Source organism: Cibotium barometz, chromosome 35, assembly GCF_041138505.1.
Source record: "Cibotium barometz isolate CiBa-2024 chromosome 35, ASM4113850v1, whole genome shotgun sequence".
Lineage (NCBI taxonomy): Eukaryota > Viridiplantae > Streptophyta > Polypodiopsida > Cyatheales > Cibotiaceae > Cibotium > Cibotium barometz.
Window position 1 is genome coordinate 49828575 of NC_141080.1, and position 11233 is coordinate 49839807.

The window sequence follows — 11233 nt, forward strand, 5'->3', positions numbered from 1 at the left end:
AATGTGGCTAGAGAATTCATCAGCCCAAAAGTCATCACAAAAAGCCTCCCATTTTGTTACAAAGGCTCTTTTCTCCTTATCCTTCGAAACCATCCGCACTTGGTTGTACCCACTAAACCCATCCAAAAATGAGTATGTCTCATGTCCTGATATCGCATCTAGTAGAGAATCTCTGAATGGTAGAGGGAATGGATCCAATATGGTGGAGGCATTTAGTTTATGGTGGTCTATACAGACTCTAAGTTTCCCATTCTTCTTCGGGATAATGACTATTGGTGATAGCCATTTTTCTCTATAAAATGGATAAATGAACCCCAATCTTAATAGCCTATCTATCTCCTCTTTGACCTCCTTGGCACGTAGTTAGGATTCATTCTACATGTACTTTTCCTGATAGGAATTGCATCCTCCTTTAGGTTGATCTTATGGTGGTAAAAGCTAGGATCAATTACTTTCATGTCAGAGTAATTCCATGCGAACACATCCTTGTAGGATTTCAACACTTCTAGGAGTCTTTCTCTGAATTCTTGATTTAGTTTTGCATTGACTCTACGAGTGTTTTGGACTCTTGATCATTTCCTAGGTTTACTTCCTTAAGCTCATCTTCTTGGACCTTGATATTCAAGCTCGTCATCATTTGGTCTTCTTCTTGATTGAGAAGAGCAACCATGGTCTTATCCTACTTGGAAATTTTCTCTAATCAGCCATTCGGATCTGGAACGAAGGAGGCTGCATATTTGTGACTCCTAGATTTTTGACCAGGCTGTTTGATGTTATTTTAATCTTGACCTCCATCTAGAATGAACCTTTACACTATCTCCTCTTTAATCTTTATGGTCACCTCTAGAATAGATGTGTCACACTCCTGGACTGTTTCCACATTGCTGCACTGTACGACCGGATTTTCCATTTCCTATGCGGTTATCTACTTCACTTGGAACTATGGCCTCGAGCAGCTTTTGCTTGTAAGTCTTGTTCAGATCCTCCCACAAGTCATATTCCATCACAAGGTTGCTACTTTTCTCTTTGTCTGTGGGCATACTCTGGCCTCTGTACACTCTTCATTCTTCCTCCTTTGCGGTTATCTACTTCAATCTTTCACTTGGAACTATGGCCTCGAGCAGCTTTTGCTTGTAAGTCTTGTTCAGATCCTCCCACAAGTCATATTCCATCACAAGGTTGCTACTTTTCTCTTTGTCTGTGGGCATACTCTGGCCTCTGTACACTCTTCATTCTTCCTCCTTTGCTTCTCTTTCTTTTTTCTGACCTTCCCTTGTGAATTTTCCTATCTAGACTTGCTCCAGATTTCTTTCCATTTTCTTTCTTGGGACACTTCCATTGCTCTAGGCTGTAATGGGCTCTAGTTGTCACTTTAGCATCCTTTCTTGAATCATTTTATCATTGCATAGGGGCTTCTTGCCTACTATAATTTCTTCTCTCCTTTTGACCAAGCTTGTCCTATCCAAATCCACATCAGCATTATCACTTAGGAGAGATATTTCTTACATTGTCTGCACCATTCCTTATGCACTCTGCACCAGCGTGGTGATTTTGTAAAGCTTAAAGCTTTTAAAGCTTTATTAACATGATTAAGACTTAATTAATGAACATAAGACAAATACTACAAGAAAAGACTGAGTTTTTTTGCATTGAGGCAACAGGGGGCCTTTCTTAAATAGAGGCCGAAAGGGTACAAGTGAAGAGACACATCCTTGGGAAGGGGTGTGGCTCTTGAATCAATGGTTATGTCCTTTGAACTTAGGGGTGTGTCTTTTAATGAATAGACATGTCCTTTGATAGTGACCCATGTGTAAGGGTGTGACCCTTCATAGGTGTCCTTTTAGTTAATAAGAGATTAAGGAGTAATTAAGGAGAGATTAAGAGAGTCAGTCACAATCGTGACATTCCCTCCCATTTAAAATAAGACTCCGGCTAAGAAGAGATGGTTGTCTTTGAAAGAATTCCCGAAGAAGTTTTGGATATTCCTGTAAGTCTTCATCACTTTGCCAAGTAGAGCCGGAATCATCAAGATCTCTCCATTTAACCAAAAATTTTGTAGTAAGCTTATGTTGTGTTTCTTTCTGTCTGACATCAAAAATTATCTCTAGAATTAAGAGTATGTGTTCATCTTCGATTTTTGGAACATAATCCAAAATATCTAATACTAGAAAATCATCGTCCACAAACTTCTTGAGCCAAGGAATATGGAAAGTTGGATGAATTCTACCCCAAGAAAGCGGCACTACAAGAGTAGAAGCCTGATGCATCACAGATTTAGAAAATTCATATAAATCTATATCATGAAGAGAGAATGTATGCTTACCATGCATGTCCTTAAGCCATGTAGACTCAAGAATGTGGGTCTTTTGTAGTGCTGTTCCTGACTGCTCTTCCCAAATGGCACCACCTCGTTTTGAGAAAGGACGTTTGCTGCTGGGCGAATGTAGACAGTCGTGTTTACTACACGAGGATCCTCTATAGTTTTGATCACATAAGCTACAGCATCCTCCTCTCTCACCCAGATTACTGCAAAGCCTCAAATTATCTCGAAATTAATTCATAATCTAAGGTGTAAACCTTCGAAAAAAATATGGCAAAAATGTTATACGTAGGATTTGACCTTTTTGATTGCCATCACCGTAGATGACCACGCTGTCCGTGGGTGGCAAGAACCGGCCATATTGAGCAAGGCCAGCCAAGAAGTAGCCGGCAAAGTAGTTGGCCAAGACGTAGGTGTAAGGGATCCTCGCCTTCTCCACAGCTCGCCGGACTTGTCTCTTTTCCGCAAACAAATCACCCGCCGGCGACGGACAGTCCACCAGATGGTCCGGATCCATCCCATACTGCGAAGGCAAAAACCTCTACACCCACCATTAACACGCATGCAATGCTTCTGAATTAACCTTGATGCCCAATTAATTAATCATGCCTGCTGCATTCATCATGTCACTGCTGATTGCAATAAACAAATCCAATCATGATTATCACCGTCTGCTTTCTATCAGTCATCTACCTATTCCTCGTCGCTATCTAGCTGCTGATTTTACCTCGATGTTCCCAGCTTCTTTCATGGCCTCTATCAGCTTCAGTTGATCTAGAAGTTTGTGTTCACCCATGGCTGATATCACAATGTCTACTTGCTTCACTGCATCTACCAGGCTGCTATGATCTTCTATGCTGCCCTGCAATTAGGTACTGAAGCACAGAAATTAGTCTCGAAGGAATGGAATAATCATTGGAACATTTACTTTATTTCAAATAAGTAATTTCAAGTATTGCACTGCTCACAACTTTGATTCAAGACTGAGGGACGGTGCAGTTGGGGTTTTTTTTTTACCTTCAAGAAGGTAGCACCGGATCTCTTGAGGGACATCAAGAGCTAGGCCTTGTGAATACTGTCCAGTTCACTCACACTATATATCACTAACTAACTACTTGCTTCCGATCTTCGCCTGCAGTTGCTTGCTTGAAAGTTGAAACCGCCACCTTAGAACAATGGCTACTGCTGCTGCTGCTGTGATTGCTGGCGCCGACTTCTCAGTAAACCTGCTTACCGCCTTGTTGGGCACTACGAGTGTGGACCGCAAGATCGCAATTGGGCTGCATAACAACTCCAAGGATGAGTGGAGCGCACCTCGCGTGCACTTCGTGTCCGGCACCTCCGATGCCGGCCTTCCCGGGGCCATCCCTGCAGACCATGTGCTCTTGTTCGCAGCTCGCAAGACCAATGGCACTGCGCGAGGCACCGTGGGCGTCATGACCTTCCGGGCGGACGAAGAGAAACGTAGGGTGCCCAGCATCCAAGCTCGCCTGGGCGATGTGCTTGCCAATGTAACCAGTAGCGCCAAATATCAGCACACGACTGGGCTGTGACATTGCTTGTACGAGAGAGTGCGTAGGGAGGGCGTGTTGTCTCTAATTACGTAGCCACACGCGCGCGCTCGCACACTCTCTTGCTCTCTCTCTCTCTCTCTCTCTCACACACACACACACAGACGCACCCACTCTCAAGTGGGAGAGCGTCCGACAAAGCGCAGTGCGCCTACACTCCCTAACACTGTGCCTTTCCCTTTGGTGAAATAGATACCCCACCAACACAAACCTTACCTGGCCGCGTGAGCTTGGATTGAGAGACGAACTGCGCATCGCCGTGAGCGTGGAATCAAAGTTTGAAGCTGCTACAGTGCGCGCGAAACGGGCGAAGAAAATGAACACATTTTAGTTTTTGCCAAAATTCGCGATGCATAAACGACCCAAAAAAAAAGGTGGCTTATGCATCGCAAGTTCAATGCATAAACCACTCATTTTCAGTTTGCAAGGGTCGCTACAATGGTGGCATAAACAACTTTAATTTAAAGGTCGCATAAGCATCCACGAAAGCGACCCCCGCTATTTTCTTCATATTTATATGAGGGTCGCTATGTATAGACCATTCTTGTAGTGCGGTAACTCTAACTTTTAATAACTAAGAGATGAGTTCTTCTTAATAATACGAAAGGGTCCAGAATATCTTGGGTGAAGCTTTGGGAAGACTAATTTCATTGTCTTCTTGTATCGATGAGGGGAAATATATAATAATACCAAGTCTCCTTCTTGAAATTCAATGTGACGACGAAGCTTATTAGTTGTGCGTTGATATTGCTCTTGGACGCTGACAATCTTATCCTTAATCTGTAATAGACTATCTTGCATTTCTTGAATGAGTTGGTCTGTAAAAGCCACTTTATGTTGGAGAACAAAGTTGGCAGGAATAAGGGGAGTATGGCCATAAGCTGCTTGAAAAGGTGTCATTCCAATAGCTGAATGATAAGAATTATTATAAGCAAATTCCACCAAAGGTAAATATTCTTCCCATGAAGCTAATCAAGACTGAACATAATGACGCAGCATTTCTTCTAGAATCTGATTAACTCGTTTTGTTCGTCCATCTATCTGTGGATGATAAGCAGAGCTAAAGAGTAAATTTGTACCAAGAGACTTGAATATCGAAGTCCAAAAATGACTTGTAAACTTTGGATCTCAATCAAAAACTATAGATTTTGGCAATCCATGAAGTTTGAAGATATACTGTTTGAACAATACTGCAATATCTGAAGCCTGGGCTGCTTTCTTGCACGGAATGAAATGTGCCATTTTAGAAAATCTGTCAACCACCACAAGAATCTATGTATTGCCTTTAGAAGAACGTGGCAATGAAGTGAGTCACGCGAAGAACTTGGAAAACGATCTTAAGATGTGCCTTGTGTTCTTCCATATTACGACTAAACACTAGGATGTCGTTAAGATAGATAATGACAAACTTGTCCAAAAAAAGGACAAAAAAGATCATTCATCAGACTCATAAATGTTGCATGGGCATTGGTTAACCAGAATGGCATGACCAGGTACTCGTAATGACCATATTTTGTGCGAAAAGTTGTCTTATATTAATCACCTTCATGAATGCGAATCTGATGATATCCAGACTTAAGATCAATTTTGGAGAAGACCTTCACATGGAGAAATTGATCAAACAATTCATCAATGCGCGGAGGATATTTCTTCTTAATGGTCAACTTATTAAGGGCACGATAGTCGATGCAAAGGTGCATAGACTTATCCTTCTTTTTCACTAAAAGTATTGGAGCTCCAAAAGGGCTTTTTCTTGGTCGAATATGTCCTTTCTCCAAAAGTTCAGTAAGTTGTTGCTGTATCTCCTGAGATTCTATAAAAGAAACTCGATATGGAGCACAAGTAGGTGGAGCACTGCTAGGAAGGCTATCAATAGCATGGTTGACTGGTCGCCGAGGTGAGAGAACCGCAGGAAGCTCCTGAGGAAAAAGATCCAAGTATGGAGCAAAGAAAGGTTGCCTAAGGTACATCACCTTTGTATCTATGTCCTCAGGGAGGATCGTTGGTTGAATAGACCATTAAAAGTGCTGAGGAACAACCACTCTTGCGGACCCACCATTTCACTTGAAGAGCTGAAAGGGTTAGTGTAGAAGGTTGGTCTCTAATTCCTTCAAGTGCCACAAGCATATCATTTTGAGCAAATTGTATGGAGTGGTTCCAGAAAGTGATTAGGGGATCATGTTGATACAACCATTCTTGACCAAGATTCATATCATAATCTGCTGAATTCATGACTTGGAAATCTAATTTCTCACGACGATAGTGCTGAATTCGAAAGGAGAGGTGCTTGGCAACGGTGTTACACAAGGACGTGGAACCATCGGCAAGCTCTACTTCATAAATAACAGCACTTTGAGAAGTCGGAATCTTCAATCTCTGAGTCAAGGTGGTTCCCACAAAGTTATGAGAACACCCACTGTCAGTGAGCACCTGAATAGGGTGACTAGAAATAGAACCTTGAAGAACCAAAACCTGAGTAGACCGCTGGGGCAATGGTGAAGAGGAAGCTTGTATTGTGGTGAAGAGGCAGCTTGTGCTGTGGGGCAGTAGCGGTAATCACTGAAGCATGTGCAATAGCATGGTGATTAACTGCACGCTTTCCTAGGGATTTCTCCTCGGAAGTGGAGGGTTTAGCATTAGAATTATGTCCATGGGTTGGTCTTTTGGGGCACCCAAACCAACGATGAGGTCCATTACAAATTGTGCACAATCGTGTCTTTTGTTGATCCTATCCTGTAAGATTCCTCCCTCAAGCTTTTAAGGTGTAAAGGAGTAAGAACCTCCCCTTCTGTTCTTGAAATTATTCCCCTCTTTGGAATAAAAGAAAGATCTTGTTTTACCCTGTTTTGACCTAGAGAAAGAAAATATCTAGAGAGAGGTAATCCAAAATTGAGATATTTTTTGATATAAAAATCCTCCTAGTGTCTAAAATGGTTTTCCTTGAAATAGAATTTCAAAAAGAACTTTCCAATGTGCATTTGGAATTTATTGAAAATGTGTATAAAGGACCTTAGCCTAAGGGTCAAGATTTTCAGAAATTTCTAGATTATGGTCCAAGTAAGGTTCCTATGGACCAATTGGATTAATCCAAGTGTGGGGATGAGATAAATCTAAAGAATAAAAAAAAATACCCAAAAATGAGTAAATGCTCACATAAGATGAAGAGTTGACTGAGTACAAGGTTTATTAGTTAAAAACTATGAGATATTATTAAAAAAATGAGATATTTTGGTATAATGATATATTTTTGACACCTTGGTAAGGAGGGAGGGAGACTTTAAGGAGGCACCTATTTCACACATGTGAATGAGTTTTTAAATAAAAAATATTAAGATATTTTTAGCTCTCCTCTCTCCTGTCCAGATCAAACCAAATATAAAAGGGAGCCAAACTGAAGCTGAAAAATTCTAGAACTTAGTTGGACTGAGTTAGTGGCCTCGCTCACCTGTAAATAGACCCTCATTATTTTGTATTCTCATCTGTGAACTATACCATGCCAATATTACATTAAAATAATGATATTTTTTATTATCTCTTAAAAATCCTCTACATTTTGGAGAGATTGGAGCTTCTCTCTCTCTTCAACCTTCCTTGGAGCTTTCCTCTCAACACACTAACCAATTGATTGGTTGGGGGCTTCTTCTAAGATAGAGAAGCACACAAAAATAAGAGGTAAAGTGTAATTTTATGGTTTTTCTCTACTATTCTCAATGTTTTCACTTCTCAACCCCTCTCAAGCTTGAGAAGTTTCTAATTAAGTGTTTATAATGCAAATCTAGCTTTTCTTAAGAGTTATAATCAATAATTAAGAAAAGTTTATCTTTATGCTTAATTTAGGATTTTTTATGTATCTCTCTCTCTCTCTCTCTCTTTTCTTAAGAGTTGTAATGAATAATTAAGAAAAGTTTATCTTTATGCTTAATTTAGGATGTTTTTTATGTATATCTCTCTCTCCCCAAAAGAAGATAAATTCTGAAAATTCACAAATCAAACTCTAGGCTTGTGAAGCTAGAGGTTAAGAAAGTGGATTTTTATACTTTTATGCTTCTAAAATTATGATAATCTTATGATTTAAAACCATAAATTGAATTTAAGTTTAGAAGATAGTTATACTATCATAATTGTATTACTAAGTTTATTCTTTTCAAATATTAAAAAATATCACATTAATAGCAGCATCGGAGCTATGGCAAAATTTTTAAGAAATTGATACATAATTCATTCTTATGCATAACATGAAAAGAGGACTTTCTACCATATTCTAGGATTGGTCATCCTATGCTAAAAGAATGATTTTCATCACATTCAATGGAAAACTAATTTTTAAGGTTTATACATAATTAAATAATTAAGAAAAGAGAAAATTATGATAATTTTATTTAAATGATAAAAGAGCAATTCCCATGACATTTGGAATTCAATCATTTAAATGGGAAAGTGGAATTCTTAGCATATGGAATTAATGGATATTTTTATTAAAATTCAAAGAGAAATTTTAGATAAATTTATTTTATGCATGAGAAATATTTACATGACAAAAGAGGAATTCTCATGACATTTGAAATTCAATCATTTAAATAGTGAAAGTGGAATTCTTGGCATATTGAATTAATGGACATTTTTATTAAAGAAAAGATGAATTTTAGATAAATTTATTTGATGATAAAAGAGGAATTTCCATGACATTTAGAATTCAATCAATTAAATGTAAAAAGAGGAATTCCCATGATATTTGAGATCCAAGAAATTAAATGGAAAAAAGAGAAATTTTTAGCATAATTCAAATTATGAGTATTTATCAAAAGTGGAATTTTGAGCATTATTGGGAAATATGGGTAGAATTGATTTTCGTAAATCCCTTGAATCTTTTACTCAAAAAGAAGAATATTGAATATATTTCACTTGAGAAATTTAAGAAAGAATATGAAAATATCCATCGAGAAAAAGAACCTTTACCTAGGCCAAGTAATTGGCAGAACTATTAGAAAGTCCCATCGGTATCAAAAATAGAAAATGTTACTAAATGTGAAGTGGATATGCATGTGAAAGGGTGTGATGTGATGTAAATGGATGTGGATGTGGATGTGGATGTGAAAGGATGTGATGTGATGTAAATGAATGTGGATGTGGATGTGAAAGGATGTAATGTTATGTAAATGGATGTGGATGTGGATGTGAAAGGATGTGATGTGATGTAAATGAATGTGGATGTGGATGTGAAAGGATGTGATGTGATGTAAATAGATGTGGATGAAATGTGATGTGATGTGAATATATGTGGATGTGAATGTGAATGTATGGATGGATGTGGATAGATGTGCATGTGAATGAGTGAATGGATGTGGATGAATGAGATGGAATGTGTATGGATGTGATGAGATATGGATGGATATGGACGTGATGTAATGTGGATGGAATGAATGAGATATGATGTGGATAGACGTGGATGTGATGTAATGTGGATAGAATGTATGTGATGGGATGGGAATGCAATGAATGTGATGGACATGAATAGATGCGATGAGATGTGAATGGATGTGAATGTGACGTGATGTAAATAGATGTGAACGGATGTGATGTGATGTGATGTGATGTGAAATGGATGTGATGTGCTCTGATGTGAATGGATGAGGTGTGATGTGAATGGATGTGATGTAAATAGATGTGAATGGATGAGACATGATGTGAATCGAGATAGATGTGAATGGATGAGATGTGATGTGGATGCACGTGATGTGATGTGATGTGAATCGGATAGATGTGAATGTGATGTGATGTGAATCATGGTAGATGTGAATGGATGAGATGTGATGAGGATGGATGTGATGTGAATCGGGATAGATGCGAATGGATGTGATGTGAATCAGGGTAGATGTGAATGGATGAGATGTGATGTGATGTGATGTGAATCGAGATAGATGTGAATAGATGAGATGTGATGAGAGTGGGTGTGATGTGATGTGATGTGAATCAGGGTAGATGTGAATGGATGTGATGTGAATCGGGATAGATGTGAATAGATGAGATGTGATGAGAATGGATGTGATGTGATGTGGTGATGTGGATCAGGGTAGATGTGAATGGATGAGATGAGATGTGATGTGGTATGGATATAGGTAGATGAGAATGGATGAGATGTGATGAGGATAGATGTGGATAGCTGTGATGTAATATGGATATGGGTAGATGAGAATGGATGAGATGTGATGAGGATAGATGTGGATAGATGTGATGAGATGTAATATGATGTGATTGGATGAAAATGGATGAAGGACAATGAGAATACATATGATTGGATGTGGAGTAAGTAAAGTGAATTGATTTAGAAGAATGTGGAATAACGGGAAATGATGTGGAACGATGTGAAAAGATGAGAGTTCCTTAGAAACTGTATTTATGACCTGTTTTTAAATGATTGTTTTATGTCAAGAATGTTGGGAAAGCATTTTGACCATCTTGTGAATGAGGTCATGGAGACCAAAGTGATAAAGTTGCAACAGTTGACGGAGAGTCAACGGAGGACGTCTCGTGTAGTAAGGTCCGAGGCCGAGGTCTTGACCAGCCTCGGCTCGATTTAAATGGTGAGCTTCCGGTACGGTGGATGACGGACCAAGGAAGCAGCCTATGAGTGAAGCGCTAGGTGACCTGTGAAGGATCCTAGAGGGTGTTGACCGTATGGTGCTCGGGCTGTGGGTCGCCGAAGATACCCATGCGTGCATTGAGGAAGAAAATGGAACAAGGTGTTAGAGTTGTTTTCTGAACTCGGGCATGGATCTGGTTGATTGACCTTGCTGGTCCTCAACGGATGAGTCCATAGCTCTTTTATATGGATCTGTTGGTTGATCTTGCTGATCTTCAACGGAGAGTCCATCTTGATTTTTATAAGTGAGTATATTTTCGGGTACTATAAGCTTGGAACTATTAAAAAGGCCCCTGTGGGCAGGTGGTGAACATTCTGGTTACCAATGATGCCATAAGTACACCGATGAAGGAATGATTGGAAATTAGAATTCAATCGGATATTTTGGAGGATTATGACCAGTGATACTATGGTTTCATTGAAAGATTGTTTTAAAGATAGCTGAATCTATGAAAAAGATTGTTTTAAAGATAGCTAAATCTGTGATAGTTGAATCTGTTTTAAAGATTGTTTTAAAGATAGCTGAATCTGTGAAAAAAAAAATTCATATTGGGTGTGTAAGTGGTGTGACTATCTTCTTGAAGTTTGCATGAAGCGCTGGCTAGGGGGCCTGGGAACTCTTTTTCCTGGTACCCGAGACAAAACATAACCAAATTCCTAAATGGATCCTATCACTACAGTGGTTGGGCAGTTGGCTGGGCG

The 11233-nt window shown here is 39.2% G+C and overlaps 1 pseudogene; it reads right to left on the reverse strand.

Moving 5' to 3' along the window:
* Positions 1-857: 857 nt before the first annotated feature.
* On the reverse strand, positions 858-3876 carry LOC147618559 (bifunctional pinoresinol-lariciresinol reductase 1-like; annotated as a pseudogene).
* Positions 3877-11233: the final 7357 nt, after the last annotated feature.